The sequence below is a fragment of the Cervus canadensis genome, chromosome 1, assembly GCF_019320065.1.
Source record: "Cervus canadensis isolate Bull #8, Minnesota chromosome 1, ASM1932006v1, whole genome shotgun sequence".
NCBI lineage: Eukaryota > Metazoa > Chordata > Mammalia > Artiodactyla > Cervidae > Cervus > Cervus canadensis.
Window position 1 is genome coordinate 9,355,891 of NC_057386.1, and position 15,295 is coordinate 9,371,185.

The following is a 15,295-nucleotide window of genomic DNA, read 5'->3' on the forward strand; positions in this document are numbered from 1 at the left end:
TAGAAAACGTGTTTGCCCATGTAACTAAAGAGAAGAATGGGCCACATTCGAGGCCCAATCCTGCAGGGCTCCCTAAAGAAAATACCCGTACAGAGTAAAGAAAAGACCTTTCATCGGTGCAGACTCTGAGCAGGGTGGTCTACACTGAGGGGTGGACAAGGCCTTGGGACACCTGACCCAGCCTCAGATCTGCTGCTAACTCGTGCGCGTGACCACAGGCAAATCATTGACTTGTGGGCTGAATCACCTTTCTGTATTGAGATGTGAGGACCTTCGGGGTACACTAAATGCTAAAGGTCCTTTCAAATCCCCCTGATTCTATGTGGATTCTATCAATCTGTCAATCTCCTTATCTAGGAGGAGTAAGCCAGCCATGGGGGAGGCATGTGGAACTCCAGGAATGCTGTGAGTGGTCATCTGAGGATGGCTCCCCTGAGCCAGAGGGTTTCGCAGGTGGCTCAGTGGCAAAGAATCTGCCTGCCAATGCAGGAGACACAGGAGACCTGGGTTTGATCCCTGGGTAGGGAAGATCCCCTGGAGAAGGAAATGGCAACCCACTCCAAAATTCTTGCCTGGAAAAATCCCATGGACAGAGGAGCGTGGCATGCTACAGTCCACGGGGTCACAAAGAGCCGGACATGACTTAGCGACTGAGCACGCACACACGCACACCTGGCCGCAAAGACAGCCCCTCCTCACCCAACAGCCAGTTACCTTGGTCACTGGAACAAGTCTGGCCAGGATATTTGGCTGTTGAGGAGCTTTCATTACTTTTTAAACATGATGTGATTTTCAATCGGTGGCCGGTCCTTCCAGGGCCCTGACTGCAACACAAGGAACCACGGGGGCATCCAGAACTTGAAGGTCAGGGCCATCCGCCACAGGGCAGTTTTGCTGGGGAATCCAGCTCTGCTGCACACGTCCCATTCTTGCCTGAAGTTAATGACCACATCAGGAGGCAGGATTCAGGTTGTCCTGAATGCTTGTCCCCCAGGCAGGCTGCTGCGGCCGTCCCTTTCTGAGCAAGCACCCAAGCTCAATCTGAAGCACTGAAGAGCTTCCGTACCCACACGGCCAGGCCCTGAGCACCTGCCCTGAGCCTCCTGTAGTGACAGACACCACTGGGGCTGCGACTACTCATAAACGGGAGGATTGCCTGTGACAGAGAACCTCGGGTTACTCTGCCATTGGGTAATGTGCTTTACAATTCTTGCCAGGAGAATCCCATGGACAATGGAGCCTGGCAGGCTACAGTCCATGGGATTGTAAGAGTCAGACATGACTTAGCGACTAACACACACACACATTTATAGACCCCACTGTCTATATGAGACAAGAGGCACAGATGGGGACTGTCCTCAGCAAACGGGACGTTTGGTCAAGCTGGCTGAAGGAAGCAAGTGCTAAGAAGTTGGGGAGAAGAACAAGAGACCTTTGTGGGCTGAAGAGAGAAGGACATTTCCTGAAGGGTTAAGGAGGTCGGAGCTGGATTCAAAGGACACTGGCGTTCAGACCAGGCAGAGTGCGGGGCCCTGGGCTGGAGGAGCAGGAAGCCCCCAGCACCCTGGGCTGAAAGGTGGAGGAAGGGTTAGCAGATGAGCAGGATGGGGAGAGCCACCCTCAGGAGCCGGGCTGTGGTCAGGGGCTACAACCAGACTGAGGTTATAGCCAGACTGAGGGTAGGAGGTGGAGGAATGAATGTGCTGGCCCAGCTCTCCTTCCTCTCATCTCCAGCCTGGCTCCCCATGTGCATTTACAATTCTGGGGTGCACACGGGCAGTCTGCAGACAGTGGGTGGGGTGTCCAGGGCATCACCCCACGTGTTTGCCCATTGCATTTTTTAGACTTGAAAACCATACTTATTCTCTTTCTGTGCTGTGCTTAGTCGCTCAGTTGTGTCCAACTCTTTGCGACCCCATGATCATAGCCCACCAGGCTCCCCTGTCCATGGAATTCTCCAGGCAAGAATACTGTAATGGGTGGCCATACCCTCCTCCAGGGGATCTTCCCAACCCGGGGATCGAACCCAGGTCTCCCACATTGCAGGTGGATTCTTTACCAGCTGAGCCACCAGGGAAACCCATTCTCTCGCTATGTATGTGGACTACAGCTAATGACAGCTGCTCTTCACTTCTAAACAAGAGCAATTTGGCTTTCCACCACTTCAAAACAACAAAATTGGTTTTTCGTTTGTTGTAATTGGTGGGGGCCTGTTCTGGGTCCTTGTTGCAGCACACGGGCTCTGTTGCTATACACGGGCTTTCTCTCTAGTTGCGGTGAGTGGGGGCAACTCTTCATTGTGGTGCATGGACTTCTCATTGCAGAGGCTTCTCTTGTTACAAAGCACAGGCTCTAGGCACGCAGCCTCAGTAGTTGTGGTGCATGGGCTTAGTTGCTCCAAGGCCTGTGGAATCTTCCCAGACCAGGGAGCAAACCCATGTCCCCTGCATTGGCATGTGGACCACCCGGGAAATCCCCAGGATGGGATTTTTAAAGGATGCTTTAAAAAAGTATGTTGCAGCCACAGCTGCAGATTGGACATCAGGAGTGGAGCTGGGTGAAGGGGTGGTGAGGGTACCGGATGTCTGGGAGCCTGTGTTTGTCTTGGTCCCTGATAACAGTATCCATAGTTGGGAGGACAACTCGAGCCGCTGTCTTCTGTGTTCATCTCATGGGTGGGCACCTGGTGTGGAGGCAGGAGTCATTCACAAAGATGGTGAGCTGGCACGTGCCAGAGATGGAGAAACTCAACACTGCTCCCAGAGCCCCTCCCCTTGACATCCGTCACCGCTGATGCCGGGGAGGCTAACTCAGGATGGCCCTGAGATAGGGTGTGTGGAGAAACAGATGCTGTCTTGTAGCTGGAACTGCTTCCTCCATGTCCCTTTTCCTGCCCAGAACACAGAGCTGCTGCTGGGGGCTGCCCTGGCTGCTATGGCACTGTGATGGGGCGGCCACAAGGGTGACAGCCGCCGTGCCGCATTGGCAGGGCAGCTGAAACACCCCCGGCAGGCACCTGCCGGCAAGCTCCTTGTTGCAGGAGAAAAAGACACCTTTGCTTGTTCAGGCCACTGTTGGTTGGGCTTCTGCTACCTGCAGCTCAAAGCATTCCTGAGACAGTCCTCATGGTGGGTAATACAAATTCTGGCTTTTCTGATGCATTTAATGAAAAGACCATGAATACCAATTCAATGGCCTCATCAAAACAGGCATCACGCATAGCGTACAGAGGTGAGCGGCTGGTGGGGAATGTCCCTTAAGGAAGCAGCAGCCCTGCAGGGAAGAGCCTCAGAGTGAGAATTCTGTAGATCTTCACCCACACCTGCAGATTTTCAAACCATGATAAGAGCGCCAAACTGGGCGAATCCTCCAGGCAGGGTCCTCAGAGTGGGGCCACGGACCAGCTTTAGGGAAGGGACATCACTGGGATTGTATGAAAGTTTAGTCAGTACATGACATGTGCAAATTCTGGGAAATTTAACCATAGCTTTTAGCAAATATACAAAGAGCCTCAATCATTAAGGACCACAGTTACCTTCAGATGATCCAAGCAAATCAGCCTGCGCCAGAACTTGGTCTTTTCTGGGGGGTATTACGTCAGGATGAGTATCAATGTCAGGAAAACGTCTAAGGAAGTTAACCCTCAAAAGGACAAACATTGTTTTCTTTCTTTCTTTTTTTTTTAATGATGGCATCCGCCTGAGTTCACAGCCCTTGTGAGATTCCTGGGGAAGAGCAGAAAGTAGAAACGCTTGACAGGTGAAGCCTGGAGCAGGTGAGAGTCTTCTGCTGGGACTCTTTCGTGGTCAGGCTAGGAGGAGGGTTCATGAGAAATAGCATATTTGCATCATCTCCAAGTGTCTCCTCCCTGATTTCCTATCAGCTGCAGGGAGAATAAAGAAACAGCGATTATGCTGTGGAGGAATTAAGCATACCTGGACCAGGCAGTCGACACCCACATCACCGGTAAGGGGTGTGGACCGGATGCCTCCTGATGGGATGCCCTTTTGCAGGTATGGCACTCCCATACAACTTGCTGCCAAAAATGCATAACCCCCATCTGCTCCTGAGGAAATGTGACATAAACCCCAAATAAGGAGCAATCTATTATTTTCTAAAAGGCTGGGATGAGGGGTTATTCTTAAAAAAATATATCCATGTTGGGTCTTCCCTGGTGGTCCAGTGTGTAAGATTCCGAGCTTCCACTGTAGGGAACCCAGGTTGGATCCCTGGTCGGGGAACTAGATCCCACATGCCACAATTAAGACCCAGTGCAGGCAAAATAAATAAATATTTTTAAAAAGATTTTTTAAAATGTCCATGTGATAGCAGATGAAAAAAAGCCATAGAAATTCCAGATTAAAGGAGGCTAAAAAAACAGGATAACTAAATGCAGTGCCTGATTGTGGACTGGATCCTAGACCGGAGGGAAAATGCTATAAAAGACGTTACTTTGGGTCAACTGACAAATCTGAATTCAAACAGTCGATCAGACAAAAGTGTTGCATCCATGTTAAATTTGCTGATGTTGGTAACTATACAGTGATTTTATGGTTATGTAAGTGGACATTCTTATCCTCAGCAATTATGCACAGAAAGGTTTAGAGCTAAAGGGCTGGGTGTTTGCAAATAACCTTTCTAATGGTAGAGAGAGAGCACATGAAAACAGCAAACGGGTGCAATATTAGCAGCTAAGTCTTGGCATACAGGTGTTCTTTATAGTAAAAATTTTTGGCAATTTTTCTGTACTTTTGAAATTCTTTCAAAAAAGAAAACAATCTAAAAGGCAGGGCCTTTCCCTGTGTGGGTTGGTGAGGTGATGTGAGGCAGACAGGACTGTGGAGAGGAAGCTGGTGTCCCTATCAGGCAGGGGGTGGGGAGGAATGAAGAGGATGGCTGAAAATTAGTGATGGAATCAAACAAAGAAGGAAAACAGGTCATCAAGAATCATTCCACTGATCTGCGTCAAGGATTCTCTCACCCTTATGACCCTGACGCCTCCCTCCTTCTTATTTAAAAGTCTTACATCTTGGGATCCTGAGCTGTGTGGCTGATAAACAAGCCTCCATGTTCTCGAGTGGAGGGAAGTGGACCAAGCCACAGCCAGAAAGTCCAGGAGCCACTTGTGGGGCAGACAACCAGGCAATGCCACCAAATAGGCGGGTCCATCAGGGAGTCTAAGTTCGAACAAAGGCCAGGCTGCTGCTGCTGTTCACTAGCTCTGCACAAGGAAATGCCCACCAGGTGCAGATGAACAGGTGGAAGACAGTGGGATTTGAGCAGGAGGACCTGTTCCTGTCCCCAAGGGCCTGTCAACAGCTCCCTTTGTTCCCAAGTGGCCACCTGCCGCAGATCAGCGTTCCCTGTTGTCAGAAGGATGTGGTGCACAATGCTGACTGATCGTAATTTTTTTCTCTTCTAGCTCTAAAGAGCATCTTAGCTTTCAGCCGCCTCAGTGAAGTGGAGTTGAGTCAGAGAGATGAGGAGAGATGCCCTGACAGCTGGGCATAGGTTGCACAGGGCTGAGAATGGAATCACCAGGGGCTGGAGGGCTGCTCTCAGTTAGGAGGAGGACACACAGGGGCATCTCCAGGAAACACAAGAACATGGTCCTGCCAGAGGTCAGGGCTCAGAGCCACCGAGAAGCTCCCTGGTCTGGAGGCCTGCTCCCTGCCCACACCACCTGCTTCCAGCAGCTCTTCCAAGACTCTCGGAATGACATGTGTGTGTGCTCAGTCACAAAAGCATTTCCGACTCTGACTCTTACGACTGCAAGGACTGTAGCCTGCCAGGCTCCTGTGTCCATGGGATTTTCCAGGCAAGAATACTGGAGTGGGTTCATTTCCTTCTCCAAGGGATCTTCCCGACCCAGGGATCTAGCCCACGTCTCCTGCATCTCCTGCATGGGCAGGCAGGTTCTTTAACACTGGGAAGCCCCTTGTAATGACACCATCACTCAAAATTCTGTCCAAGAACCACTGATCAGCTGTGATCAGTCAACTATACCCACTCTCTGGCAAGATGTTCTAATTGATTTTTAAAGGGTTTTCCCCTAGATGGCTACTTGGATCAGGTAACTGGACACAGCTGGCCGGGAAGAGAAATGACAGCTCCCATTTATGCTTTGGGCAGCAAGTCTTGTATTTCTCTGGCCTTGTGACCCCATCTGTGTTTTTCAAACTAGAAACAAATATTTTTAATGCTTCTGAGAAAGAATAAATGTCTGAGGATAGCCAAGAACATCTCAAAACCAAGGAATACTATGGGAGGTTTGACTCACCAACTATTAATAGCCTCTTTAGAAACAACTATAATGAAAAGAGTACTCATGACACAGGAGAAAAAGAAGCCATTCCAAAAATATATGGGAATTTAACAAATGATAAAAGCGACATCTCAATGGGAAAATGATAATTTAATTAATAGATTGCATTGGCATTATCAATTACTTTTCTGGAATAAAATAAACTTATATCCTTTCCTCATAACATAAGCAAAAATGAACCTTTGATGGATTAAAAATCCAAAGGTCAAAAAAAGAAAATTCAAATTGAAAATTAAGGGAACTATTTATTTTGGAGCAATGGCAACCTCTTTAAGACAAGAAACTCAAAACCATACAGAAAAAAGTAGACATATTTGACTATAAAATTAAAAATTTGGAAAATATAATGCAAAGTCAAAAGGCAAATATTAGATTTAGAAAACTGCTTGTAATATACAGGTAAGTGTAAGTTTAATATCACTTAATATCACAAAAACACCTACTAATTAATTTTTAAAGACAACCCTAAGGACTTCCCTGGTGGTCCAGTGGTTAAGAATCCGCCTTGCAATGCAGGGGACACAGGTTTGATCCCTGGGTGGGGAACTAAGATCCCACACGCCAAGGAGCAACTAATCCCAAGTGCCACAACTACTGAACCTGCATCATGGCTAGAGAATCTGTGTGCTGCAACAAAAGATCTCGTATGATAAAACTAAGACCCAATGCAGCAAATAACTAAATACATAAAAATATGTTGTTGTTTTTAAAAAGACAACCCTAAAGGAAGATAGTCACAAGGCATGAACTGGCAATGCACAGAGGGGAAAATTCAAATGGATACATCGAGAGAGTGTACATTGGCACATGAGGATCACATAAGGAGTCAGGGAAATATAAATCAAAACTCCCACGAGTTGTCATTTCTCACTTTTCCCCAGCTCTTTATATTGCAAATATTGATATTTACCCCCAGGCTGTAGTTTGTGAAATCTAATTTATTCCTTTTAAAAAACGTATGGTGAGTATTTCTTGCACTAAGAAAGGTTGAGATGGGACAATCATGCAATGTCACTCAGCCTAACATGGGCACGTTTCCCCTTCCTCATGAACCTGAGCTAACTCAGCATCCAGAATGTATTTAGTCAACGGTCCCAGCCAAGCAACTGAAGTAGGAACCTAAAACAATGAGCTCTTTGTGGCCACAATGCTCAGCGATGCAGCTTCCTCAAGTAAATTAGCTAAAGATGGTCTTCTGGGGAAAAGTTGGGGGAACCTTGCATTTTTGTTCTAGCTCTCACCATTTTCCAATAGGTCTTTAGAATTTTCTCTGCATTTCGGATTCTGTCTCAGACTATGGTTTGAATGACAGTTTCTGCATCTGCCATAATTAATCCATTCACTCAAATAACATCCTTTACCCTTTTGTGGGCTGCACCCCACAGGCCAGCAAGCTTCGTAGCGGCCCGGCCTCAAGATGGAGGAAAGAGACCAGAGACAACACAGAGACATCAATGGTTCCTTGGACAGAGGATCTTACACAGGGGTCCAGGTGCGGCAGAGCCCAGGCAGGACACGGGAGCAGTCTTCGCTGCTCAGGAGAGGAGACTACCGTTTATTTGGGGAATTGACATCAGGTGGAATCAGAGTTACCAGGGACATTGAAACCCTACCGTGGAGAGGGCTGGATGGTCATGTGAGGGAAGCCGGGACTAGTCAAGCAGGGAATATAGAGAACAAGAGAAGGAGCCATCTTCAATGGTCTGACCACACTCCCATAGTTTCAGTGGGTTTTCCCCTACACTCCCACTTAGACTTTTAACTCAATCTGTGTAGGAAGAGATAGGATCAATGTAACGACACCCTTTTGCATGTTATTGCAAAACATCCCACTTTTCAAACACATAAGAGAATGAGTGTCTTAGTCACACAGCCTGGAGAGCACTGGACCACAGTGCTTACCTGAGTCCAGGATTGACTTGGGGGAGTCTGGACCACCAGAAAGGCATGCGGATCCCACCTTTACTGTGTGCTGCCTGGGGGACCCTGGTGATTACCTCACCATAGGTCCTGACTATGCAAACATTCACCTCCAAGAAGGGTCCTGGTCCTGAGTTGATCTAATCAAAGGAATAATATGTTTATGACAATAGCAGGAAGTCAGTAGATAATCATCATGATTTCTTACATGAAATGCCAGACAACTGAAGGGCACTATGCATGGCAGAGTGATATCCACGTGGTTTTAACCAGTCGGTATTCAGGGATAACGATGACGGGAAGGGAGCTCTCTTACCAGGAGAGCTGACGTAACCAGGGGGTAAGCCGCCGTGCCCTCGTTCTGTTTACACTGGGCACAAAGGTGATGCAACCTGGACACACCAAGTGTTTAAAGAAAAAAGCAGCAGCTGTCTCACCCAGGGCTAGGGAGGGGAGCTTAGCGGACAGGTAGCACCTGTCAGGTGGACAGAAACGGGTCAAGCGTCAGAAGAGAGGGGTGAGACCCTAGAAACAGGCTCCTTGTTTCTCCTCCCTATGCTGCGTTCCCTCTTATATCTTCAGGTCGCCTCCATCCTTACAAATCTGGACCACTTTAAAAAGAGTCAGAACAACCATCCTGATAAACTATTAATGCACCTGAATCACATTTGCTTGGGTTACAGAAAACAAATTCAGATAAACTATTCACACAATTCTGTCTGCTTCCACTGCAGGGGACATGGGTTCCATCCCTAATCAACTGCTGCTGCTGCTGCTAAGTTGCTTCAGGGAAACTTACTACAATCCTGATTTTTTTTTTTTTTTTGGTGTAGCAAAAAAAAAAAAAAAAAAGTTTAAAAGCAAGGCCAAGACTGGGAGAAAATATTTGCAACACACATACCCAATTAAGGACTTGTATCCGGATTCTATAAAGAACATTTACAACCCATTAACAAGAAGACAACCCGAAATTTTTTTTGAAAAAAATGGGCAAATGACTTGAGTAGACAGTTTGGCAAAGAAGAAATACAGCGAACAAGCCAATGAAAAAATGCTCAATATCATGTCACTAGGAAAATGCAAACTAAAACCACTATGAGATATCCCCACTAAAACTGGTAAAAACCAGAGACTGACAGTACCAAATATTAGCAGGGATGCAAAGCAACAGGGACTTGGGGTGTTGCCGCTGAGAATGTGAGGGAGAGCTTATTTGAAATGTTTGGTGGTTTCCTCAAAGATGCCCTCACTCTACAACCTAGCAACCCTGCTCCTGGGTACTTACCAAGAGATTTAAATGGAAGCACTTGTCCACACCAAGACTTGTCCATGCAGGTTCATGACAGATTACTCAGAACAGAGAAAAACTGGTGGATGGATTGACAATGAAACGCCTCCCAGCATCTAATGATTCACGCAGCAAAGTGGAGTCAGCACAAGGGCAGCTGGCCAGGAGGTAACCCAACTGGGAGACCTCAGAGAGGGCAAGGCAGTCATGAGTGTTGGGCTGCAAAGGACTTCTCCCAACCTTCTTGTCCTGGGGGTTTCTTGATAAGCCTGCCCCTTAGAGCCGGGCGAGGACAGCTGTGACTGGCCTGGGCTAGGCTGGGACACCAGGATGGGGGCAGAGGGGTTCTCTGCTGCTGGGTTTGGACCTCAGTCCCTGTGTCTCTGCACCTCCGGGCGGGGCTTTCTCGTGGTCCCGCCGCTCCCAGGAGTAGGAGATCTCTGCCGGAGTGTGCCTCCTCACAAGCGGCAGAGGGTCTCTGCTGCTCCAGCCTCACCCTCCAGCCTAAGTCTCCAACTGTGTTTTCTGCTCCTCCCTCGGGGACTGCAGGCTTTTGTTCTGTGAGGAGAGCTTTGAGGGCTTCGAGGAAGCTTTCTCGGCTGCCTGCCCTGCCCCCGCCCCCGCCGCGTGAGCGCGGCGCGGTCCTTGCAGAGGACCCCGTGGGTCTCGGCACCCACTGCTCTCGCCCTCAGCTGGCCTGCTCCGTGCCTGCCGCGCTTCACTGGAAGTCTCGGCTCACCTCCTGCCCAGCTCTGCCCCGTGACCCACTCTCCTGCCCTCCTTGGAGGCCTGTCTGTCTTAGATTTCAGGCAGCTCCTTGATGGGCTTGGAATGGTTTTGTAGATCTGTCTAGACTTCTGTTAGGATGAGATTGTGACTCTTTCCAGCTTTCTGTGTCCTAAATGAAAGCCAGAATATCTAGCTTATTGATTTAAAAAAACTGGAAGGTTGGGGGAGTGACAAAATGTGGATAGTTGGAAATACTGGGTAGTAGGAATATGGGTTTTTGGTATTATTCCTTGTCCTTCTTTGTATTTGTAAAATTTCAGGAACTTCCCCGGTGTTTCAGTGGTTAGGCCTCCGTGCTTCCACAGCAGGGGGCATGGGTTCCATCCCTGATCAGGGAGCTAAGATACTGCAAGCTACATGGTGAGGCCCAAAAATTTTAAAATAAATAAAAATTAAAATAAAATAAAATTTCAACAATAAATAGAAACAGTGTTTATATTAATTTATATTTAAATGTACATGTATAATAAATATATTTATATTGTAAAATATTTATAATAATTTTGTAATATTTATAAATATATTGGGGGCTTCCCAGGCAGCGCTAGAGGTTAAAGAATCTGCCTGCCAATGCAGGAGATGTAAGAGACATGGGTTCGATTCCTGGGTGAGGAAGATCCCTTGGAGAAGGGAATGGCAACCTACTCCAGTATTCTTGCCTGGAGAAGTCCACAGACAGAGGAGCCTGGAGGGCTATAGTCCATAGGGTCACACAGAGTCGGATATGACTGAAGTGACTTAGCACGCATGCATAAATATCTATTTATAAATAAACAGTAAACATCTATAAATAAGTACATATGATGTCAATTCAGAGGCAAATTGGACAGAGCTGTGGGTGATCTGGGGACCCACTTCTTTTGATTGGCATTTGGAGTTGGGGGAGCAGCCTCGTGGGACTGAGCCCTTCACCCGTGGGATCTGATGCTGCCTCTGGGTATGCAGTGTCGGAACTCAGTTACATTGGAGAGCATCCAGCTGGTGTCACGGAGGGCTGCTTGGCTGGGGACAACCCCCACACATCTGGTGACAGGTTAAGGAGAGACTCACAGGAGGTGGAAGCGGCATCTTCCTAATACACTGCCCATATTTTCTCTCTGTGGACATTTCCAGACCCAACCTTTGAAAGGTAAAGGTTAAGCTACAGGCAAGGCTGTAAGCAGTAATTGCTTGGAAAGTTTAATGAGGCCAATTACACAAGACACGCACCAACCAATGTCAATGTTTGCATGTAGCCACATCCTCTTTGCCGGGAACCTGTACTTACCTAGGAATAGGCCAAGGGCTGAGTGTATTTGAGGTTTGGGCTTTGCTCCCTGGAAACTGACTACCTCCAAGAACTATTTGGTGACTTGGACTAGCTCCTCGCTTCCTTATATTTCAATCCAGAGACCAGGTCAAGGAAAAAGTCCTTGACCTGGTCTCCAGGGCATACCACCCAAACTTCTGTTTCAGTAGGCTCCCCAGACCCATGGTCCACCCTTTGCACGCCTGAACTTCAGCGGGGTCTCCCCCATGTGGTGGGCACCTGGAGGAAGGCAGATGCCCCCAGTTGTGACATCTGGCGTATGCCACCCCACGGGGGCCCTTCTGTCCCTCCTCCCGCAGCCTCCAAGGGAGCCAGCCCCCCAGCCCTGCTGAGCAGACCTGCAACATCACCCTCCCGTGAGTGCAGAAGGTGGCACCCGAGGTCTGGGGAAAGGGTGCCACAGTAAGACAGTGTCATCCATAGGCAGATACTTTACAGGTGTGGGTGGGTCTGGTGCCAAACTGAGTCAATCGCGTCACACGTGCCCAGGAAGAGCCAACGCTGTCTGGGCAGGCTGAGTACGTGAGTCTGTAAAGCAGATTAAAGGATGTGAGATCCAGCTCTTCCCCTGCACATCTGCTAAGGTTCTCTTCAGCAAACTCCTCCCCGGAGCAGGGGTTTCTTCCCAGGTTTCTCTGTGTTGTCTGTGTGAGCCAGGGTCCTCCAGAGGAACAGAAGCGACACACCCCAGAGCTTGCTTCCTCTCTCTCCAATGGGTGAAGACACAGCAAGAAGGCAAGACAGCCTCACCAGGAACTGAGTCAACTGCCACCTTGACTTTGGACTTAGAGCCTTCAGAACTGTGAGGAATAAATTTCTGTTGTTTCAACCACTGGGTCTGGGGTATTTTTGTTGTAGTATCCCAAACGTGTGTGTGTTAAGTCGCATCAGTCATGTCTGATTCTTTGCGACCCTATGGACTGTAGCCTGCCAGGCTCCTCTGTCCATAGGATCCTCCAGGCAAGAATACTAGAGTGGGTTGCCGTGCCCTCTTCCAGGGGATCTTCCCAACCCAGGGATAGAACTTGCATCATTTTATGTCTCCTGCATTGGCAGGTGGGTTCTCCACCCCTGGCACCACCTGGGAAGCCTGGAGCCCAAGCAGGTTAAGATAAATAGATCTATTTAAAGATTATCTCTTCTCTGAATAGGTATAGAGCACATAGGGAGCAAACACCGTGAAGAAGCAAACTCCATGCAAGGCCTCCTCCCTTTCCAATCCACCTGGTGCCTCTGAGTTCCGAGGACAAAGGTTCAGACGGGAACTGTTAAACCTGGGACCGTGGAGGGACTCAGCTCCATGGGACTCCACCCATTTTGCACTGGGGGCTCCCCGTGTACTTTTCTAGGGCAGACCATCTGTAGCATGTATTAGCTTCATGGAAGGGTCCAAGGCCCACAGGTAATAAGAACCACTTCCTTGGAGGCTCCAGGTGATACAGATCCAAAAGTTTTTGCCAGATGTGGACCTTTCCCTGCAAACAAATGACAGTTCCTCACGTGGAGAGGGCTGATGAAGTTCGGTGTTCTCGACAGGGGGTGGCATCTTCACCCCGATTTGGAAAACAGAAGGAGATGCAGCTTTGATTCCTAGAGGATGCTCAGAGAGCCTTCAGATCGGGGGCACGTGAGGCCTGCGGGAGAAACCGGCTGAAAACGTGATGCTCCTGGGACCCTCATTGGCTGCACCTGAGCAAACATGCCCCGTCGTGGTGTCAGGTCCATGTGGCTGCTGAAAGGAGGGTCTATCCACCCCGCCCCCTTGATACAGGGTGACGTCTTTAGAGGGACCACATTCTGCTGATGGCTGGGGAGACGGTGCTGAAGCAGACAGGCTGGCCTGCACAGACACTCACCCTCAGAGCCCACCAGTGTCCAAAGGCTGAGGTCAGCCTGCAGAGACTGTGGCCCCTATAGAGATTGGGGCAGCGAGGGAAGCAGGGCCCATTGAGAGTAAGGTGTAAGAACTAGATGGCCCCCCACCCCAGGTAAAATCAAGCCCCAAACTATGGGAGAAGCCCCCAGAGAACTTCCAGAAGGGCCTCTGGTGCTGGCCTGAGACTGAGCCGGTCTGAGATCACAAAGCTGGTGTAGGATCAGGCAGCACTCCCCTCCCTACCCTCTGGAAGTTGTTTTGAGAGCACAAAATGAGGAAAGTGCCCGTGGATTCTGCCTAGCTTGAGAGACAAACCGCTGCGAAATTAAAATTCAGTGTCAACACGGGATACTCGGAAAGCAGCACAATTAAGAGCGTTACTTTCCAAACAGAAAAGGAAGAGTCAGCATGATGTGAATCACGACAGGGAGAGTCCAGGGAGCTGGTAGGGAATTTGGGATGAAGGCTGGGAGGACTCCTGAGGATGGAGGGGGGCCCAGCTGGGATCTTAGGGATGAGCAGAAGCATCCCAGGAAGAGGGAGGTGGGGGAACTTGCAAGCGGAAGGCAGAGCAACTTGAGGAGCTGGGAGACAGACGGTCCCTGAGAACCAGGCTAAGAATCCAGAGGCTGGAAGGAGGAAGAAACCAGGAAAGGGACAAGAAAGAGCCGAGACTGGGAGACAGGCAGGTCCAGAATCCTGAAGCAAGTGGAGCTGCCCAGAGGGGCAGTAACAGCCTTGAAGTGACGCGGGGCTGGGCTCACCCAGGTCACCAGAGAAAAGCGAATAGACCACCTGCAAGGGAGTGCCAAGCACAAGGCCCAGGAGGTGCTGTGTGCTCTGGACACCTGGAGAGATGGAGAGGCTGCAGGAAAGGATGCTGGCCGCATGGCCCAAACTGGCAGGTCATAAATCTGTTCGAGCAACACCCAGGAGCACATGTTATCACCTGGTAGGATGCTAATTTTTTTAGGTGGTAGTCAGGGACCTCCCTAGTGGCTCAGATGATAAAGAATCTGCAATGCCAGAAACCTGGGTTTGATCCCTAGATCAGGAAGATCTCCTGGAGAAGGGATGCCAACTCCCCAGCTCGGCAGTGCCCCAGAAGGGCACTCCAGTAGTCTTGCCTGGAGAATCCCATCGACAGAGGAGCTGGGGGGCTACAGTCCATTGGGGTCACAGAGAGTCGGACACAACTGAGCGACTTTCACTGGGATAGTAAAGAAATAAAAAGGCCAGGACACAGGTGCTCAATAAATTGTAATTACGTCTTGCTTAAGAGCATAAAGATGGGAGCAGTCTGTGTATGACAATCACCAACGATGTGACACTGAGGATGCCAGCCAGGAAGATGCTAAGCAGAATCCTGAAGCATCAGGGAATATAAACAGATTTGTCTCCACTGAGTTTGTACAAATATCTAAACCAAGAGCAGAAAGTTGATTCCCCGCGATACAGTGTGGTGAAGCAAGAGGAAGACTGGATAAGCTAAGATACAGCTAGTCTGGCAGCAGGCCTCTGGTCCCTCTCGGGGCAGAACTCGGGTTCTGGCGCCCGAGTCACGTGACCATCTGTGACTAACAGGGCCAAGCTTTTCTACTGTCTTCCACGCAGCGGGTCACACACAGTGGACTGCTCATGTTAACCAGGTTAGTAAACATCTCACTCCAGGTAGAAGCCAGAGGTGATCTAAACCATGAAGATCTAGCAGAACCCTCGGCTGGAAAGGAGAGAGACGCACTTCACAGCAAGACCCAATGAAACGCTGCTGGCCTGTCTACATTGGAG